Source organism: Hyla sarda, unplaced genomic scaffold, assembly GCF_029499605.1.
Source record: "Hyla sarda isolate aHylSar1 unplaced genomic scaffold, aHylSar1.hap1 scaffold_1385, whole genome shotgun sequence".
NCBI classification, from domain to species: Eukaryota; Metazoa; Chordata; class Amphibia; order Anura; family Hylidae; genus Hyla; species Hyla sarda.
The window spans coordinates 73,550-91,507 of record NW_026608014.1 but is presented as its reverse complement, the minus strand read 5'-3'; the positions used below and the strand labels follow the sequence as shown (position 1 = coordinate 91,507).

General features: G+C 46.1%; 8 non-coding genes across 8 annotated transcripts; all 8 read right to left on the bottom strand.

Annotated features, from left to right (window-relative positions):
• Positions 1-1,187: 1,187 nt before the first annotated feature.
• Positions 1,188-1,378, bottom strand: LOC130306631 (U2 spliceosomal RNA). Its single transcript, XR_008855960.1, has one exon. It is a non-coding gene; the product is annotated as a U2 spliceosomal RNA (small nuclear RNA).
• A 2,097-nt stretch (positions 1,379-3,475) lies between these two features.
• On the bottom strand, positions 3,476-3,666 carry LOC130306630 (U2 spliceosomal RNA). The gene has a single exon (XR_008855959.1). It is a non-coding gene; the product is annotated as a U2 spliceosomal RNA (small nuclear RNA).
• Positions 3,667-5,765: 2,099 nt separating this feature from the next.
• Positions 5,766-5,956, bottom strand: LOC130306628 (U2 spliceosomal RNA). The gene has a single exon (XR_008855957.1). It is a non-coding gene; the product is annotated as a U2 spliceosomal RNA (small nuclear RNA).
• A 2,087-nt stretch (positions 5,957-8,043) lies between these two features.
• LOC130306627 (U2 spliceosomal RNA) lies at positions 8,044-8,234 on the bottom strand. Its single transcript, XR_008855956.1, has one exon. It is a non-coding gene; the product is annotated as a U2 spliceosomal RNA (small nuclear RNA).
• Positions 8,235-10,321: 2,087 nt separating this feature from the next.
• On the bottom strand, positions 10,322-10,512 carry LOC130306626 (U2 spliceosomal RNA). The gene has a single exon (XR_008855955.1). It is a non-coding gene; the product is annotated as a U2 spliceosomal RNA (small nuclear RNA).
• A 2,079-nt stretch (positions 10,513-12,591) lies between these two features.
• LOC130306625 (U2 spliceosomal RNA) lies at positions 12,592-12,782 on the bottom strand. Its single transcript, XR_008855954.1, has one exon. It is a non-coding gene; the product is annotated as a U2 spliceosomal RNA (small nuclear RNA).
• Positions 12,783-14,871: 2,089 nt separating this feature from the next.
• LOC130306624 (U2 spliceosomal RNA) lies at positions 14,872-15,062 on the bottom strand. Its single transcript, XR_008855953.1, has one exon. It is a non-coding gene; the product is annotated as a U2 spliceosomal RNA (small nuclear RNA).
• Positions 15,063-17,155: 2,093 nt separating this feature from the next.
• Positions 17,156-17,346, bottom strand: LOC130306622 (U2 spliceosomal RNA). Its single transcript, XR_008855952.1, has one exon. It is a non-coding gene; the product is annotated as a U2 spliceosomal RNA (small nuclear RNA).
• Between the last annotated feature and the right edge of the window lie 612 nt (positions 17,347-17,958).

Here is a 17,958-nt window from a genome sequence, read left to right as displayed (position 1 = left end):
TATATATATATATATTTCTCCGCCGAAATCACTTTTAAACCCATTTCCACCTTTTTTTCCCTTCTCTTCCTCTTACTTTTTTTTCACGTTTTTTTACGTTTTTCTCCTTTTCGCCTCTTTTCTGGGCGTATTATTCTTCTTTTTCTTCTTTTTTTTCGTCTAATGCATACCCCATCAGTGCAGCAATGCTTATTCAATACCGCCAGCAGATGGAGACACTGGGGGATAATTTTCTAAGGATTTATACTGATTTTTCCTGTCTGAATTTGTCGCACAGAAAGTTGCAGGCCAAATATGTGTGACATTTCTGCGACTTTAGCTTCTAGAGCATTTTTACAACATTATACATAGGTGCTGAATACATAAAAAGCGACTGTTCAGCGACAGACAAGTCGCATCGGCTGAAAGTAGGCCAGAATGTCAGTCCATGTTGGAGCAGGTTTAGATACAGTCTAAAGCATAGATCTCAAAGTCTGTGCACAGAATTTAGCAAGGGCCTCGCACCTTCTGATGCATCAGGTAGGTGCACTATAGCATAGCCTAACCCTCTGTACTTTGGTCTATATTGATGCGGGACATAGACAGCCAGCTGATGACCAATCCATTAGTGCAATGGATGGCTGGAAGCATTTGTCTTTGCCTTTGCAATACCACAGAAGCAATGCATGGTCAATGTACAGCAATGACACACCTGTGTGAACAGCCAGGAGACCCCCCCATGTTATGTTACATAGTTACATAGTTAGTACGGTCGAAAAAAGACATATGTCCATCAAGTTCAACCAGGGAATTAAGGGGTAGGGGTGTGGCGCGATATTGGGGAAGGGATGAGATTTTATATTTCTTCATAAGCATTAATCTTATTTTGTCAATTAGGAACATTCAGCACCCACCCGCTATCAAGGCAGCTGCCTATCATGTCATGCCCTACCTGCACAGGTGTGCTGGCTACTCAAATGATCCAATTAAGGAGGCCATTTAGTCAGCAGCAGCAGAAGTCCTGTGCCTGGACGCTCCAACAGCGGCCAGACACAAGCAGAAGCAGCAGAAGCAGCAGCAGCACCACCTTTTGTTTTTTGGCTGCAGCAGCAGCAGCAGCAGCAGCAAGGCCCACAGGGCTGGCTAGCTGGCTAGCCAGCAAGCAGGTAGCAATGAAAGTAGGAATCTTTCTTTTTAACCCTGTAAGGGGGTGGTGCACTGTACCCGAAGATACTGCCATATCGGGTCAATGCATAGGGCGACGGAAGCAAGCTTCGAAATCGGCCCCCGTTCTCAAAAATCCATTTAATATATGGTCCCCAGATAGGGGACGTATCAGATATTAAACTGATAAGAACAGATACTACACTTGATCTTAGCCAAAAGGCCGAGAAGCGATAACCGTGAAAGGGGCGGGCCCAACAAGGTCCCCTTCATGGGCACTATCACTGCTTGCTGTCAGGGAGGCTGCCAGACAATTTTCCATGCACACTCTGGGCTGGGGGGCAGTCAACCACCAGTACACACAGCAGAACCTAAACCCATACCATTATTGCTAAGCAGCAAGACAGGGGCCCATTGCACTCCCACGGGGCCTTTTTAAATGCAATCCATAACCCGGATTTGCCAGGAACCCTTCTTACTCCTCCTACTTGCATGTGACACTGGGCTTAGGATCTGCATAGGAAACACACACACAAGCACACACCTACCTTTGTTGCCTGCAGATGCCTCCTTGGCTGTCCCCAAACGGTATCAAACCAACACCCACGGGAAGCTGTAAGCATAGAGGACATGCCTGCACCCCATTGGACTTACCTGTGTGGGTTAAATCCGGGTTATTTGACAACCTATGGCGGTGATGGTTCTGCTCAGGCAGAGCAGTGCTGATGCTCCTCATAAAGCTGTCGCTGCTGTGAAGGTTCTAGGTGACATCACAATCCCTATGGTTACATACACGACAAAGCTGGGTTGTTGTTGTTTACACTCTGCAAGGCCTGTGGAAGTGAGTGACATCATAGCACTGTAGTTCTGAGGGTTCTAGATGGATGCAACAATCTCCTGTTGCTTCTATGAAGGCCATAATAGACGACATCACCAAACAGCTCCATAGTCACATACACAGCAAAGGAGAGATGTTGTTTACACCTAGTGATGTCAGTGGTATTGAGTGACATCACAGCACAGTGCTAAGGCTCCTGGGCCTGGACACAGCAGCGGCTGCAATATCTCAACGGAGAATACGTTTATATATATGTGTGTGTGTGCGCGTATATATATATATATATATATATATATATATATATATATATATATATATATATTTCTCCGCCGAAATCACTTTTAAACCCATTTCCACCTTTTTTTCCCTTCTCTTCCTCTTACTTTTTTTTCACGTTTTTTTACGTTTTTCTCCTTTTCGCCTCTTTTCTGGGCGTATTATTCTTCTTTTTCTTCTTTTTTTTCGTCTAATGCATACCCCATCAGTGCAGCAATGCTTATTCAATACCGCCAGCAGATGGAGACACTGGGGGATAATTTTCTAAGGATTTATACTGATTTTTCCTGTCTGAATTTGTCGCACAGAAAGTTGCAGGCCAAATATGTGTGACATTTCTGCGACTTTAGCTTCTAGAGCATTTTTACAACATTATACATAGGTGCTGAATACATAAAAAGCGACTGTTCAGCGACAGACAAGTCGCATCGGCTGAAAGTAGGCCAGAATGTCAGTCCATGTTGGAGCAGGTTTAGATACAGTCTAAAGCATAGATCTCAAAGTCTGTGCACAGAATTTAGCAAGGGCCTCGCACCTTCTGATGCATCAGGTAGGTGCACTATAGCATAGCCTAACCCTCTGTACTTTGGTCTATATTGATGCGGGACATAGACAGCCAGCTGATGACCAATCCATTAGTGCAATGGATGGCTGGAAGCATTTGTCTTTGCCTTTGCAATACCACAGAAGCAATGCATGGTCAATGTACAGCAATGACACACCTGTGTGAACAGCCAGGAGACCCCCCCATGTTATGTTACATAGTTACATAGTTAGTACGGTCGAAAAAAGACATATGTCCATCAAGTTCAACCAAGGAATTAAGGGGTAGGGGTGTGGCGCGATATTGGGGAAGGGATGAGATTTTATATTTCTTCATAAGCATTAATCTTATTTTGTCAATTAGGAACATTCAGCACCCACCCGCTATCAAGGCAGCTGCCTATCATGTCATGCCCTACCTGCACAGGTGTGCTGGCTACTCAAATGATCCAATTAAGGAGGCCATTTAGTCAGCAGCAGCAGAAGTCCTGTGCCTGGACGCTCCAACAGCGGCCAGACACAAGCAGAAGCAGCAGAAGCAGCAGCAGCACCACCTTTTGTTTTTTGGCTGCAGCAGCAGCAGCAGCAGCAGCAAGGCCCACAGGGCTGGCTAGCTGGCTAGCCAGCAAGCAGGTAGCAATGAAAGTAGGAATCTTTCTTTTTAACCCTGTAAGGGGGTGGTGCACTGTACCCGAAGATACTGCCATATCGGGTCAATGCATAGGGCGACGGAAGCAAGCTTCGAAATCGGCCCCCGTTCTCAAAAATCCATTTAATATATGGTCCCCAGATAGGGGACGTATCAGATATTAAACTGATAAGAACAGATACTACACTTGATCTTAGCCAAAAGGCCGAGAAGCGATAACCGTGAAAGGGGCGGGCCCAACAAGGTCCCCTTCATGGGCACTATCACTGCTTGCTGTCAGGGAGGCTGCCAGACAATTTTCCATGCACACTCTGGGCTGGGGGGCAGTCAACCACCAGTACACACAGCAGAACCTAAACCCATACCATTATTGCTAAGCAGCAAGACAGGGGCCCATTGCACTCCCACGGGGCCTTTTTAAATGCAATCCATAACCCGGATTTGCCAGGAACCCTTCTTACTCCTCCTACTTGCATGTGACACTGGGCTTAGGATCTGCATAGGAAACACACACACAAGCACACACCTACCTTTGTTGCCTGCAGATGCCTCCTTGGCTGTCCCCAAACGGTATCAAACCAACACCCACGGGAAGCTGTAAGCATAGAGGACATGCCTGCACCCCATTGGACTTACCTGTGTGGGTTAAATCCGGGTTATTTGACAACCTATGGCGGTGATGGTTCTGCTCAGGCAGAGCAGTGCTGATGCTCCTCATAAAGCTGTCGCTGCTGTGAAGGTTCTAGGTGACATCACAATCCCTATGGTTACATACACGACAAAGCTGGGTTGTTGTTGTTTACACTCTGCAAGGCCTGTGGAAGTGAGTGACATCATAGCACTGTAGTTCTGAGGGTTCTAGATGGATGCAACAATCTCCTGTTGCTTCTATGAAGGCCATAATAGACGACATCACCAAACAGCTCCATAGTCACATACACAGCAAAGGAGAGATGTTGTTTACACCTAGTGATGTCAGTGGTATTGAGTGACATCACAGCACAGTGCTAAGGCTCCTGGGCCTGGACACAGCAGCGGCTGCAATATCTCAACGGAGAATACGTTTATATATATGTGTGTGTGTGCGCGTATATATATATATATATATATATATATATATATATATATATATATATATATATATTTCTCCGCCGAAATCACTTTTAAACCCATTTCCACCTTTTTTTCCCTTCTCTTCCTCTTACTTTTTTTTCACGTTTTTTTACGTTTTTCTCCTTTTCGCCTCTTTTCTGGGCGTATTATTCTTCTTTTTCTTCTTTTTTTTCGTCTAATGCATACCCCATCAGTGCAGCAATGCTTATTCAATACCGCCAGCAGATGGAGACACTGGGGGATAATTTTCTAAGGATTTATACTGATTTTTCCTGTCTGAATTTGTCGCACAGAAAGTTGCAGGCCAAATATGTGTGACATTTCTGCGACTTTAGCTTCTAGAGCATTTTTACAACATTATACATAGGTGCTGAATACATAAAAAGCGACTGTTCAGCGACAGACAAGTCGCATCGGCTGAAAGTAGGCCAGAATGTCAGTCCATGTTGGAGCAGGTTTAGATACAGTCTAAAGCATAGATCTCAAAGTCTGTGCACAGAATTTAGCAAGGGCCTCGCACCTTCTGATGCATCAGGTAGGTGCACTATAGCATAGCCTAACCCTCTGTACTTTGGTCTATATTGATGCGGGACATAGACAGCCAGCTGATGACCAATCCATTAGTGCAATGGATGGCTGGAAGCATTTGTCTTTGCCTTTGCAATACCACAGAAGCAATGCATGGTCAATGTACAGCAATGACACACCTGTGTGAACAGCCAGGAGACCCCCCCATGTTATGTTACATAGTTACATAGTTAGTACGGTCGAAAAAAGACATATGTCCATCAAGTTCAACCAGGGAATTAAGGGGTAGGGGTGTGGCGCGATATTGGGGAAGGGATGAGATTTTATATTTCTTCATAAGCATTAATCTTATTTTGTCAATTAGGAACATTCAGCACCCACCCGCTATCAAGGCAGCTGCCTATCATGTCATGCCCTACCTGCACAGGTGTGCTGGCTACTCAAATGATCCAATTAAGGAGGCCATTTAGTCAGCAGCAGCAGAAGTCCTGTGCCTGGACGCTCCAACAGCGGCCAGACACAAGCAGAAGCAGCAGAAGCAGCAGCAGCACCACCTTTTGTTTTTTGGCTGCAGCAGCAGCAGCAGCAGCAGCAAGGCCCACAGGGCTGGCTAGCTGGCTAGCCAGCAAGCAGGTAGCAATGAAAGTAGGAATCTTTCTTTTTAACCCTGTAAGGGGGTGGTGCACTGTACCCGAAGATACTGCCATATCGGGTCAATGCATAGGGCGACGGAAGCAAGCTTCGAAATCGGCCCCCGTTCTCAAAAATCCATTTAATATATGGTCCCCAGATAGGGGACGTATCAGATATTAAACTGATAAGAACAGATACTACACTTGATCTTAGCCAAAAGGCCGAGAAGCGATAACCGTGAAAGGGGCGGGCCCAACAAGGTCCCCTTCATGGGCACTATCACTGCTTGCTGTCAGGGAGGCTGCCAGACAATTTTCCATGCACACTCTGGGCTGGGGGGCAGTCAACCACCAGTACACACAGCAGAACCTAAACCCATACCATTATTGCTAAGCAGCAAGACAGGGGCCCATTGCACTCCCACGGGGCCTTTTTAAATGCAATCCATAACCCGGATTTGCCAGGAACCCTTCTTACTCCTCCTACTTGCATGTGACACTGGGCTTAGGATCTGCATAGGAAACACACACACAAGCACACACCTACCTTTGTTGCCTGCAGATGCCTCCTTGGCTGTCCCCAAACGGTATCAAACCAACACCCACGGGAAGCTGTAAGCATAGAGGACATGCCTGCACCCCATTGGACTTACCTGTGTGGGTTAAATCCGGGTTATTTGACAACCTATGGCGGTGATGGTTCTGCTCAGGCAGAGCAGTGCTGATGCTCCTCATAAAGCTGTCGCTGCTGTGAAGGTTCTAGGTGACATCACAATCCCTATGGTTACATACACGACAAAGCTGGGTTGTTGTTGTTTACACTCTGCAAGGCCTGTGGAAGTGAGTGACATCATAGCACTGTAGTTCTGAGGGTTCTAGATGGATGCAACAATCTCCTGTTGCTTCTATGAAGGCCATAATAGACGACATCACCAAACAGCTCCATAGTCACATACACAGCAAAGGAGAGATGTTGTTTACACCTAGTGATGTCAGTGGTATTGAGTGACATCACAGCACAGTGCTAAGGCTCCTGGGCCTGGACACAGCAGCGGCTGCAATATCTCAACGGAGAATACGTTTATATATATGTGTGTGTGTGCGCGTATATATATATATATATATATATATATATATATATATATATATTTCTCCGCCGAAATCACTTTTAAACCCATTTCCACCTTTTTTTCCCTTCTCTTCCTCTTACTTTTTTTTCACGTTTTTTTACGTTTTTCTCCTTTTCGCCTCTTTTCTGGGCGTATTATTCTTCTTTTTCTTCTTTTTTTTCGTCTAATGCATACCCCATCAGTGCAGCAATGCTTATTCAATACCGCCAGCAGATGGAGACACTGGGGGATAATTTTCTAAGGATTTATACTGATTTTTCCTGTCTGAATTTGTCGCACAGAAAGTTGCAGGCCAAATATGTGTGACATTTCTGCGACTTTAGCTTCTAGAGCATTTTTACAACATTATACATAGGTGCTGAATACATAAAAAGCGACTGTTCAGCGACAGACAAGTCGCATCGGCTGAAAGTAGGCCAGAATGTCAGTCCATGTTGGAGCAGGTTTAGATACAGTCTAAAGCATAGATCTCAAAGTCTGTGCACAGAATTTAGCAAGGGCCTCGCACCTTCTGATGCATCAGGTAGGTGCACTATAGCATAGCCTAACCCTCTGTACTTTGGTCTATATTGATGCGGGACATAGACAGCCAGCTGATGACCAATCCATTAGTGCAATGGATGGCTGGAAGCATTTGTCTTTGCCTTTGCAATACCACAGAAGCAATGCATGGTCAATGTACAGCAATGACACACCTGTGTGAACAGCCAGGAGACCCCCCCATGTTATGTTACATAGTTACATAGTTAGTACGGTCGAAAAAAGACATATGTCCATCAAGTTCAACCAGGGAATTAAGGGGTAGGGGTGTGGCGCGATATTGGGGAAGGGATGAGATTTTATATTTCTTCATAAGCATTAATCTTATTTTGTCAATTAGGAACATTCAGCACCCACCCGCTATCAAGGCAGCTGCCTATCATGTCATGCCCTACCTGCACAGGTGTGCTGGCTACTCAAATGATCCAATTAAGGAGGCCATTTAGTCAGCAGCAGCAGAAGTCCTGTGCCTGGACGCTCCAACAGCGGCCAGACACAAGCAGAAGCAGCAGAAGCAGCAGCAGCACCACCTTTTGTTTTTTGGCTGCAGCAGCAGCAGCAGCAGCAGCAAGGCCCACAGGGCTGGCTAGCTGGCTAGCCAGCAAGCAGGTAGCAATGAAAGTAGGAATCTTTCTTTTTAACCCTGTAAGGGGGTGGTGCACTGTACCCGAAGATACTGCCATATCGGGTCAATGCATAGGGCGACGGAAGCAAGCTTCGAAATCGGCCCCCGTTCTCAAAAATCCATTTAATATATGGTCCCCAGATAGGGGACGTATCAGATATTAAACTGATAAGAACAGATACTACACTTGATCTTAGCCAAAAGGCCGAGAAGCGATAACCGTGAAAGGGGCGGGCCCAACAAGGTCCCCTTCATGGGCACTATCACTGCTTGCTGTCAGGGAGGCTGCCAGACAATTTTCCATGCACACTCTGGGCTGGGGGGCAGTCAACCACCAGTACACACAGCAGAACCTAAACCCATACCATTATTGCTAAGCAGCAAGACAGGGGCCCATTGCACTCCCACGGGGCCTTTTTAAATGCAATCCATAACCCGGATTTGCCAGGAACCCTTCTTACTCCTCCTACTTGCATGTGACACTGGGCTTAGGATCTGCATAGGAAACACACACACAAGCACACACCTACCTTTGTTGCCTGCAGATGCCTCCTTGGCTGTCCCCAAACGGTATCAAACCAACACCCACGGGAAGCTGTAAGCATAGAGGACATGCCTGCACCCCATTGGACTTACCTGTGTGGGTTAAATCCGGGTTATTTGACAACCTATGGCGGTGATGGTTCTGCTCAGGCAGAGCAGTGCTGATGCTCCTCATAAAGCTGTCGCTGCTGTGAAGGTTCTAGGTGACATCACAATCCCTATGGTTACATACACGACAAAGCTGGGTTGTTGTTGTTTACACTCTGCAAGGCCTGTGGAAGTGAGTGACATCATAGCACTGTAGTTCTGAGGGTTCTAGATGGATGCAACAATCTCCTGTTGCTTCTATGAAGGCCATAATAGACGACATCACCAAACAGCTCCATAGTCACATACACAGCAAAGGAGAGATGTTGTTTACACCTAGTGATGTCAGTGGTATTGAGTGACATCACAGCACAGTGCTAAGGCTCCTGGGCCTGGATACAGCAGCGGCTGCAATATCTCAACGGAGAATACGTTTATATATATGTGTGTGTGTGCGCGTATATATATATATATATATATATATATATATATATATATATATTTCTCCGCCGAAATCACTTTTAAACCCATTTCCACCTTTTTTTCCCTTCTCTTCCTCTTACTTTTTTTTCACGTTTTTTTACGTTTTTCTCCTTTTCGCCTCTTTTCTGGGCGTATTATTCTTCTTTTTCTTCTTTTTTTTCGTCTAATGCATACCCCATCAGTGCAGCAATGCTTATTCAATACCGCCAGCAGATGGAGACACTGGGGGATAATTTTCTAAGGATTTATACTGATTTTTCCTGTCTGAATTTGTCGCACAGAAAGTTGCAGGCCAAATATGTGTGACATTTCTGCGACTTTAGCTTCTAGAGCATTTTTACAACATTATACATAGGTGCTGAATACATAAAAAGCGACTGTTCAGCGACAGACAAGTCGCATCGGCTGAAAGTAGGCCAGAATGTCAGTCCATGTTGGAGCAGGTTTAGATACAGTCTAAAGCATAGATCTCAAAGTCTGTGCACAGAATTTAGCAAGGGCCTCGCACCTTCTGATGCATCAGGTAGGTGCACTATAGCATAGCCTAACCCTCTGTACTTTGGTCTATATTGATGCGGGACATAGACAGCCAGCTGATGACCAATCCATTAGTGCAATGGATGGCTGGAAGCATTTGTCTTTGCCTTTGCAATACCACAGAAGCAATGCATGGTCAATGTACAGCAATGACACACCTGTGTGAACAGCCAGGAGACCCCCCCATGTTATGTTACATAGTTACATAGTTAGTACGGTCGAAAAAAGACATATGTCCATCAAGTTCAACCAGGGAATTAAGGGGTAGGGGTGTGGCGCGATATTGGGGAAGGGATGAGATTTTATATTTCTTCATAAGCATTAATCTTATTTTGTCAATTAGGAACATTCAGCACCCACCCGCTATCAAGGCAGCTGCCTATCATGTCATGCCCTACCTGCACAGGTGTGCTGGCTACTCAAATGATCCAATTAAGGAGGCCATTTAGTCAGCAGCAGCAGAAGTCCTGTGCCTGGACGCTCCAACAGCGGCCAGACACAAGCAGAAGCAGCAGAAGCAGCAGCAGCACCACCTTTTGTTTTTTGGCTGCAGCAGCAGCAGCAGCAGCAGCAAGGCCCACAGGGCTGGCTAGCTGGCTAGCCAGCAAGCAGGTAGCAATGAAAGTAGGAATCTTTCTTTTTAACCCTGTAAGGGGGTGGTGCACTGTACCCGAAGATACTGCCATATCGGGTCAATGCATAGGGCGACGGAAGCAAGCTTCGAAATCGGCCCCCGTTCTCAAAAATCCATTTAATATATGGTCCCCAGATAGGGGACGTATCAGATATTAAACTGATAAGAACAGATACTACACTTGATCTTAGCCAAAAGGCCGAGAAGCGATAACCGTGAAAGGGGCGGGCCCAACAAGGTCCCCTTCATGGGCACTATCACTGCTTGCTGTCAGGGAGGCTGCCAGACAATTTTCCATGCACACTCTGGGCTGGGGGGCAGTCAACCACCAGTACACACAGCAGAACCTAAACCCATACCATTATTGCTAAGCAGCAAGACAGGGGCCCATTGCACTCCCACGGGGCCTTTTTAAATGCAATCCATAACCCGGATTTGCCAGGAACCCTTCTTACTCCTCCTACTTGCATGTGACACTGGGCTTAGGATCTGCATAGGAAACACACACACAAGCACACACCTACCTTTGTTGCCTGCAGATGCCTCCTTGGCTGTCCCCAAACGGTATCAAACCAACACCCACGGGAAGCTGTAAGCATAGAGGACATGCCTGCACCCCATTGGACTTACCTGTGTGGGTTAAATCCGGGTTATTTGACAACCTATGGCGGTGATGGTTCTGCTCAGGCAGAGCAGTGCTGATGCTCCTCATAAAGCTGTCGCTGCTGTGAAGGTTCTAGGTGACATCACAATCCCTATGGTTACATACACGACAAAGCTGGGTTGTTGTTGTTTACACTCTGCAAGGCCTGTGGAAGTGAGTGACATCATAGCACTGTAGTTCTGAGGGTTCTAGATGGATGCAACAATCTCCTGTTGCTTCTATGAAGGCCATAATAGACGACATCACCAAACAGCTCCATAGTCACATACACAGCAAAGGAGAGATGTTGTTTACACCTAGTGATGTCAGTGGTATTGAGTGACATCACAGCACAGTGCTAAGGCTCCTGGGCCTGGACACAGCAGCGGCTGCAATATCTCAACGGAGAATACGTTTATATATATGTGTGTGTGTGCGCGTATATATATATATATATATATATATATATATATATTTCTCCGCCGAAATCACTTTTAAACCCATTTCCACCTTTTTTTCCCTTCTCTTCCTCTTACTTTTTTTTCACGTTTTTTTACGTTTTTCTCCTTTTCGCCTCTTTTCTGGGCGTATTATTCTTCTTTTTCTTCTTTTTTTTCGTCTAATGCATACCCCATCAGTGCAGCAATGCTTATTCAATACCGCCAGCAGATGGAGACACTGGGGGATAATTTTCTAAGGATTTATACTGATTTTTCCTGTCTGAATTTGTCGCACAGAAAGTTGCAGGCCAAATATGTGTGACATTTCTGCGACTTTAGCTTCTAGAGCATTTTTACAACATTATACATAGGTGCTGAATACATAAAAAGCGACTGTTCAGCGACAGACAAGTCGCATCGGCTGAAAGTAGGCCAGAATGTCAGTCCATGTTGGAGCAGGTTTAGATACAGTCTAAAGCATAGATCTCAAAGTCTGTGCACAGAATTTAGCAAGGGCCTCGCACCTTCTGATGCATCAGGTAGGTGCACTATAGCATAGCCTAACCCTCTGTACTTTGGTCTATATTGATGCGGGACATAGACAGCCAGCTGATGACCAATCCATTAGTGCAATGGATGGCTGGAAGCATTTGTCTTTGCCTTTGCAATACCACAGAAGCAATGCATGGTCAATGTACAGCAATGACACACCTGTGTGAACAGCCAGGAGACCCCCCCATGTTATGTTACATAGTTACATAGTTAGTACGGTCGAAAAAAGACATATGTCCATCAAGTTCAACCAGGGAATTAAGGGGTAGGGGTGTGGCGCGATATTGGGGAAGGGATGAGATTTTATATTTCTTCATAAGCATTAATCTTATTTTGTCAATTAGGAACATTCAGCACCCACCCGCTATCAAGGCAGCTGCCTATCATGTCATGCCCTACCTGCACAGGTGTGCTGGCTACTCAAATGATCCAATTAAGGAGGCCATTTAGTCAGCAGCAGCAGAAGTCCTGTGCCTGGACGCTCCAACAGCGGCCAGACACAAGCAGAAGCAGCAGAAGCAGCAGCAGCACCACCTTTTGTTTTTTGGCTGCAGCAGCAGCAGCAGCAGCAGCAAGGCCCACAGGGCTGGCTAGCTGGCTAGCCAGCAAGCAGGTAGCAATGAAAGTAGGAATCTTTCTTTTTAACCCTGTAAGGGGGTGGTGCACTGTACCCGAAGATACTGCCATATCGGGTCAATGCATAGGGCGACGGAAGCAAGCTTCGAAATCGGCCCCCGTTCTCAAAAATCCATTTAATATATGGTCCCCAGATAGGGGACGTATCAGATATTAAACTGATAAGAACAGATACTACACTTGATCTTAGCCAAAAGGCCGAGAAGCGATAACCGTGAAAGGGGCGGGCCCAACAAGGTCCCCTTCATGGGCACTATCACTGCTTGCTGTCAGGGAGGCTGCCAGACAATTTTCCATGCACACTCTGGGCTGGGGGGCAGTCAACCACCAGTACACACAGCAGAACCTAAACCCATACCATTATTGCTAAGCAGCAAGACAGGGGCCCATTGCACTCCCACGGGGCCTTTTTAAATGCAATCCATAACCCGGATTTGCCAGGAACCCTTCTTACTCCTCCTACTTGCATGTGACACTGGGCTTAGGATCTGCATAGGAAACACACACACAAGCACACACCTACCTTTGTTGCCTGCAGATGCCTCCTTGGCTGTCCCCAAACGGTATCAAACCAACACCCACGGGAAGCTGTAAGCATAGAGGACATGCCTGCACCCCATTGGACTTACCTGTGTGGGTTAAATCCGGGTTATTTGACAACCTATGGCGGTGATGGTTCTGCTCAGGCAGAGCAGTGCTGATGCTCCTCATAAAGCTGTCGCTGCTGTGAAGGTTCTAGGTGACATCACAATCCCTATGGTTACATACACGACAAAGCTGGGTTGTTGTTGTTTACACTCTGCAAGGCCTGTGGAAGTGAGTGACATCATAGCACTGTAGTTCTGAGGGTTCTAGATGGATGCAACAATCTCCTGTTGCTTCTATGAAGGCCATAATAGACGACATCACCAAACAGCTCCATAGTCACATACACAGCAAAGGAGAGATGTTGTTTACACCTAGTGATGTCAGTGGTATTGAGTGACATCACAGCACAGTGCTAAGGCTCCTGGGCCTGGACACAGCAGCGGCTGCAATATCTCAACGGAGAATACGTTTATATATATGTGTGTGTGTGCGCGTATATATATATATATATATATATATATATATATATATATATATATTTCTCCGCCGAAATCACTTTTAAACCCATTTCCACCTTTTTTTCCCTTCTCTTCCTCTTACTTTTTTTTCACGTTTTTTTACGTTTTTCTCCTTTTCGCCTCTTTTCTGGGCGTATTATTCTTCTTTTTCTTCTTTTTTTTCGTCTAATGCATACCCCATCAGTGCAGCAATGCTTATTCAATACCGCCAGCAGATGGAGACACTGGGGGATAATTTTCTAAGGATTTATACTGATTTTTCCTGTCTGAATTTGTCGCACAGAAAGTTGCAGGCCAAATATGTGTGACATTTCTGCGACTTTAGCTTCTAGAGCATTTTTACAACATTATACATAGGTGCTGAATACATAAAAAGCGACTGTTCAGCGACAGACAAGTCGCATCGGCTGAAAGTAGGCCAGAATGTCAGTCCATGTTGGAGCAGGTTTAGATACAGTCTAAAGCATAGATCTCAAAGTCTGTGCACAGAATTTAGCAAGGGCCTCGCACCTTCTGATGCATCAGGTAGGTGCACTATAGCATAGCCTAACCCTCTGTACTTTGGTCTATATTGATGCGGGACATAGACAGCCAGCTGATGACCAATCCATTAGTGCAATGGATGGCTGGAAGCATTTGTCTTTGCCTTTGCAATACCACAGAAGCAATGCATGGTCAATGTACAGCAATGACACACCTGTGTGAACAGCCAGGAGACCCCCCCATGTTATGTTACATAGTTACATAGTTAGTACGGTCGAAAAAAGACATATGTCCATCAAGTTCAACCAGGGAATTAAGGGGTAGGGGTGTGGCGCGATATTGGGGAAGGGATGAGATTTTATATTTCTTCATAAGCATTAATCTTATTTTGTCAATTAGGAACATTCAGCACCCACCCGCTATCAAGGCAGCTGCCTATCATGTCATGCCCTACCTGCACAGGTGTGCTGGCTACTCAAATGATCCAATTAAGGAGGCCATTTAGTCAGCAGCAGCAGAAGTCCTGTGCCTGGACGCTCCAACAGCGGCCAGACACAAGCAGAAGCAGCAGAAGCAGCAGCAGCACCACCTTTTGTTTTTTGGCTGCAGCAGCAGCAGCAGCAGCAGCAAGGCCCACAGGGCTGGCTAGCTGGCTAGCCAGCAAGCAGGTAGCAATGAAAGTAGGAATCTTTCTTTTTAACCCTGTAAGGGGGTGGTGCACTGTACCCGAAGATACTGCCATATCGGGTCAATGCATAGGGCGACGGAAGCAAGCTTCGAAATCGGCCCCCGTTCTCAAAAATCCATTTAATATATGGTCCCCAGATAGGGGACGTATCAGATATTAAACTGATAAGAACAGATACTACACTTGATCTTAGCCAAAAGGCCGAGAAGCGATAACCGTGAAAGGGGCGGGCCCAACAAGGTCCCCTTCATGGGCACTATCACTGCTTGCTGTCAGGGAGGCTGCCAGACAATTTTCCATGCACACTCTGGGCTGGGGGGCAGTCAACCACCAGTACACACAGCAGAACCTAAACCCATACCATTATTGCTAAGCAGCAAGACAGGGGCCCATTGCACTCCCACGGGGCCTTTTTAAATGCAATCCATAACCCGGATTTGCCAGGAACCCTTCTTACTCCTCCTACTTGCATGTGACACTGGGCTTAGGATCTGCATAGGAAACACACACACAAGCACACACCTACCTTTGTTGCCTGCAGATGCCTCCTTGGCTGTCCCCAAACGGTATCAAACCAACACCCACGGGAAGCTGTAAGCATAGAGGACATGCCTGCACCCCATTGGACTTACCTGTGTGGGTTAAATCCGGGTTATTTGACAACCTATGGCGGTGATGGTTCTGCTCAGGCAGAGCAGTGCTGATGCTCCTCATAAAGCTGTCGCTGCTGTGAAGGTTCTAGGTGACATCACAATCCCTATGGTTACATACACGACAAAGCTGGGTTGTTGTTGTTTACACTCTGCAAGGCCTGTGGAAGTGAGTGACATCATAGCACTGTAGTTCTGAGGGTTCTAGATGGATGCAACAATCTCCTGTTGCTTCTATGAAGGCCATAATGGACGACATCACCAAACAGCTCCATAGTCACATACACAGCAAAGGAGAGATGTTGTTTACACCTAGTGATGTCAGTGGTATTGAGTGACATCACAGCACAGTGCTAAGGCTCCTGGGCCTGGACACAGCAGCGGCTGCAATATCTCAACGGAGAATACGTTTATATATATGTGTGTGTGTGCGCGTATATATATATATATATATATATATATATATATATATATATATATATATTTCTCCGCCGAAATCACTTTTAAACCCATTTCCACCTTTTTTTCCCTTCTCTTCCTCTTACTTTTTTTTCACGTTTTTTTACGTTTTTCTCCTTTTCGCCTCTTTTCTGGGCGTATTATTCTTCTTTTTCTTCTTTTTTTTCGTCTAATGCATACCCCATCAGTGCAGCAATGCTTATTCAATACCGCCAGCAGATGGAGACACTGGGGGATAATTTTCTAAGGATTTATACTGATTTTTCCTGTCTGAATTTGTCGCACAGAAAGTTGCAGGCCAAATATGTGTGACATTTCTGCGACTTTAGCTTCTAGAGCATTTTTACAACATTATACATAGGTGCTGAATACATAAAAAGCGACTGTTCAGCGACAGACAAGTCGCATCGGCTGAAAGTAGGCCAGAATGTCAGTCCATGTTGGAGCAGGTTTAGATACAGTCTAAAGCATAGATCTCAAAGTCTGTGCACAGAATTTAGCAAGGGCCTCGCACCTTCTGATGCATCAGGTAGGTGCACTATAGCATAGCCTAACCCTCTGTACTTTGGTCTATATTGATGCGGGACATAGACAGCCAGCTGATGACCAATCCATTAGTGCAATGGATGGCTGGAAGCATTTGTCTTTGCCTTTGCAATACCACAGAAGCAATGCATGGTCAATGTACAGCAATGACACACCTGTGTGAACAGCCAGGAGACCCCCCCATGTTATGTTACATAGTTACATAGTTAGTACGGTCGAAAAAAGACATATGTCCATCAAGTTCAACCAGGGAATTAAGGGGTAGGGGTGTGGCGCGATATTGGGGAAGGGATGAGATTTTATATTTCTTCATAAGCATTAATCTTATTTTGTCAATTAGGAACATTCAGCACCCACCCGCTATCAAGGCAGCTGCCTATCATGTCATGCCCTACCTGCACAGGTGTGCTGGCTACTCAAATGATCCAATTAAGGAGGCCATTTAGTCAGCAGCAGCAGAAGTCCTGTGCCTGGACGCTCCAACAGCGGCCAGACACAAGCAGAAGCAGCAGAAGCAGCAGCAGCACCACCTTTTGTTTTTTGGCTGCAGCAGCAGCAGCAGCAGCAGCAAGGCCCACAGGGCTGGCTAGCTGGCTAGCCAGCAAGCAGGTAGCAATGAAAGTAGGAATCTTTCTTTTTAACCCTGTAAGGGGGTGGTGCACTGTACCCGAAGATACTGCCATATCGGGTCAATGCATAGGGCGACGGAAGCAAGCTTCGAAATCGGCCCCCGTTCTCAAAAATCCATTTAATATATGGTCCCCAGATAGGGGACGTATCAGATATTAAACTGATAAGAACAGATACTACACTTGATCTTAGCCAAAAGGCCGAGAAGCGATAACCGTGAAAGGGGCGGGCCCAACAAGGTCCCCTTCATGGGCACTATCACTGCTTGCTGTCAGGGAGGCTGCCAGACAATTTTCCATGCACACTCTGGGCTGGGGGGCAGTCAACCACCAGTACACACAGCAGAACCTAAACCCATACCATTATTGCTAAGCAGCAAGACAGGGGCCCATTGCACTCCCACGGGGCCTTTTTAAATGCAATCCATAACCCGGATTTGCCAGGAACCCTTCTTACTCCTCCTACTTGCATGTGACACTGGGCTTAGGATCTGCATAGGAAACACACACACAAGCACACACCTACCTTTGTTGCCTGCAGATGCCTCCTTGGCTGTCCCCAAACGGTATCAAACCAACACCCACGGGAAGCTGTAAGCATAGAGGACATGCCTGCACCCCATTGGACTTACCTGTGTGGGTTAAATCCGGGTTATTTGACAACCTATGGCGGTGATGGTTCTGCTCAGGCAGAGCAGTGCTGATGCTCCTCATAAAGCTGTCGCTGCTGTGAAGGTTCTAGGTGACATCACAATCCCTATGGTTACATACACGACAAAGCTGGGTTGTTGTTGTTTACACTCTGCAAGGCCTGTGGAAGTGAGT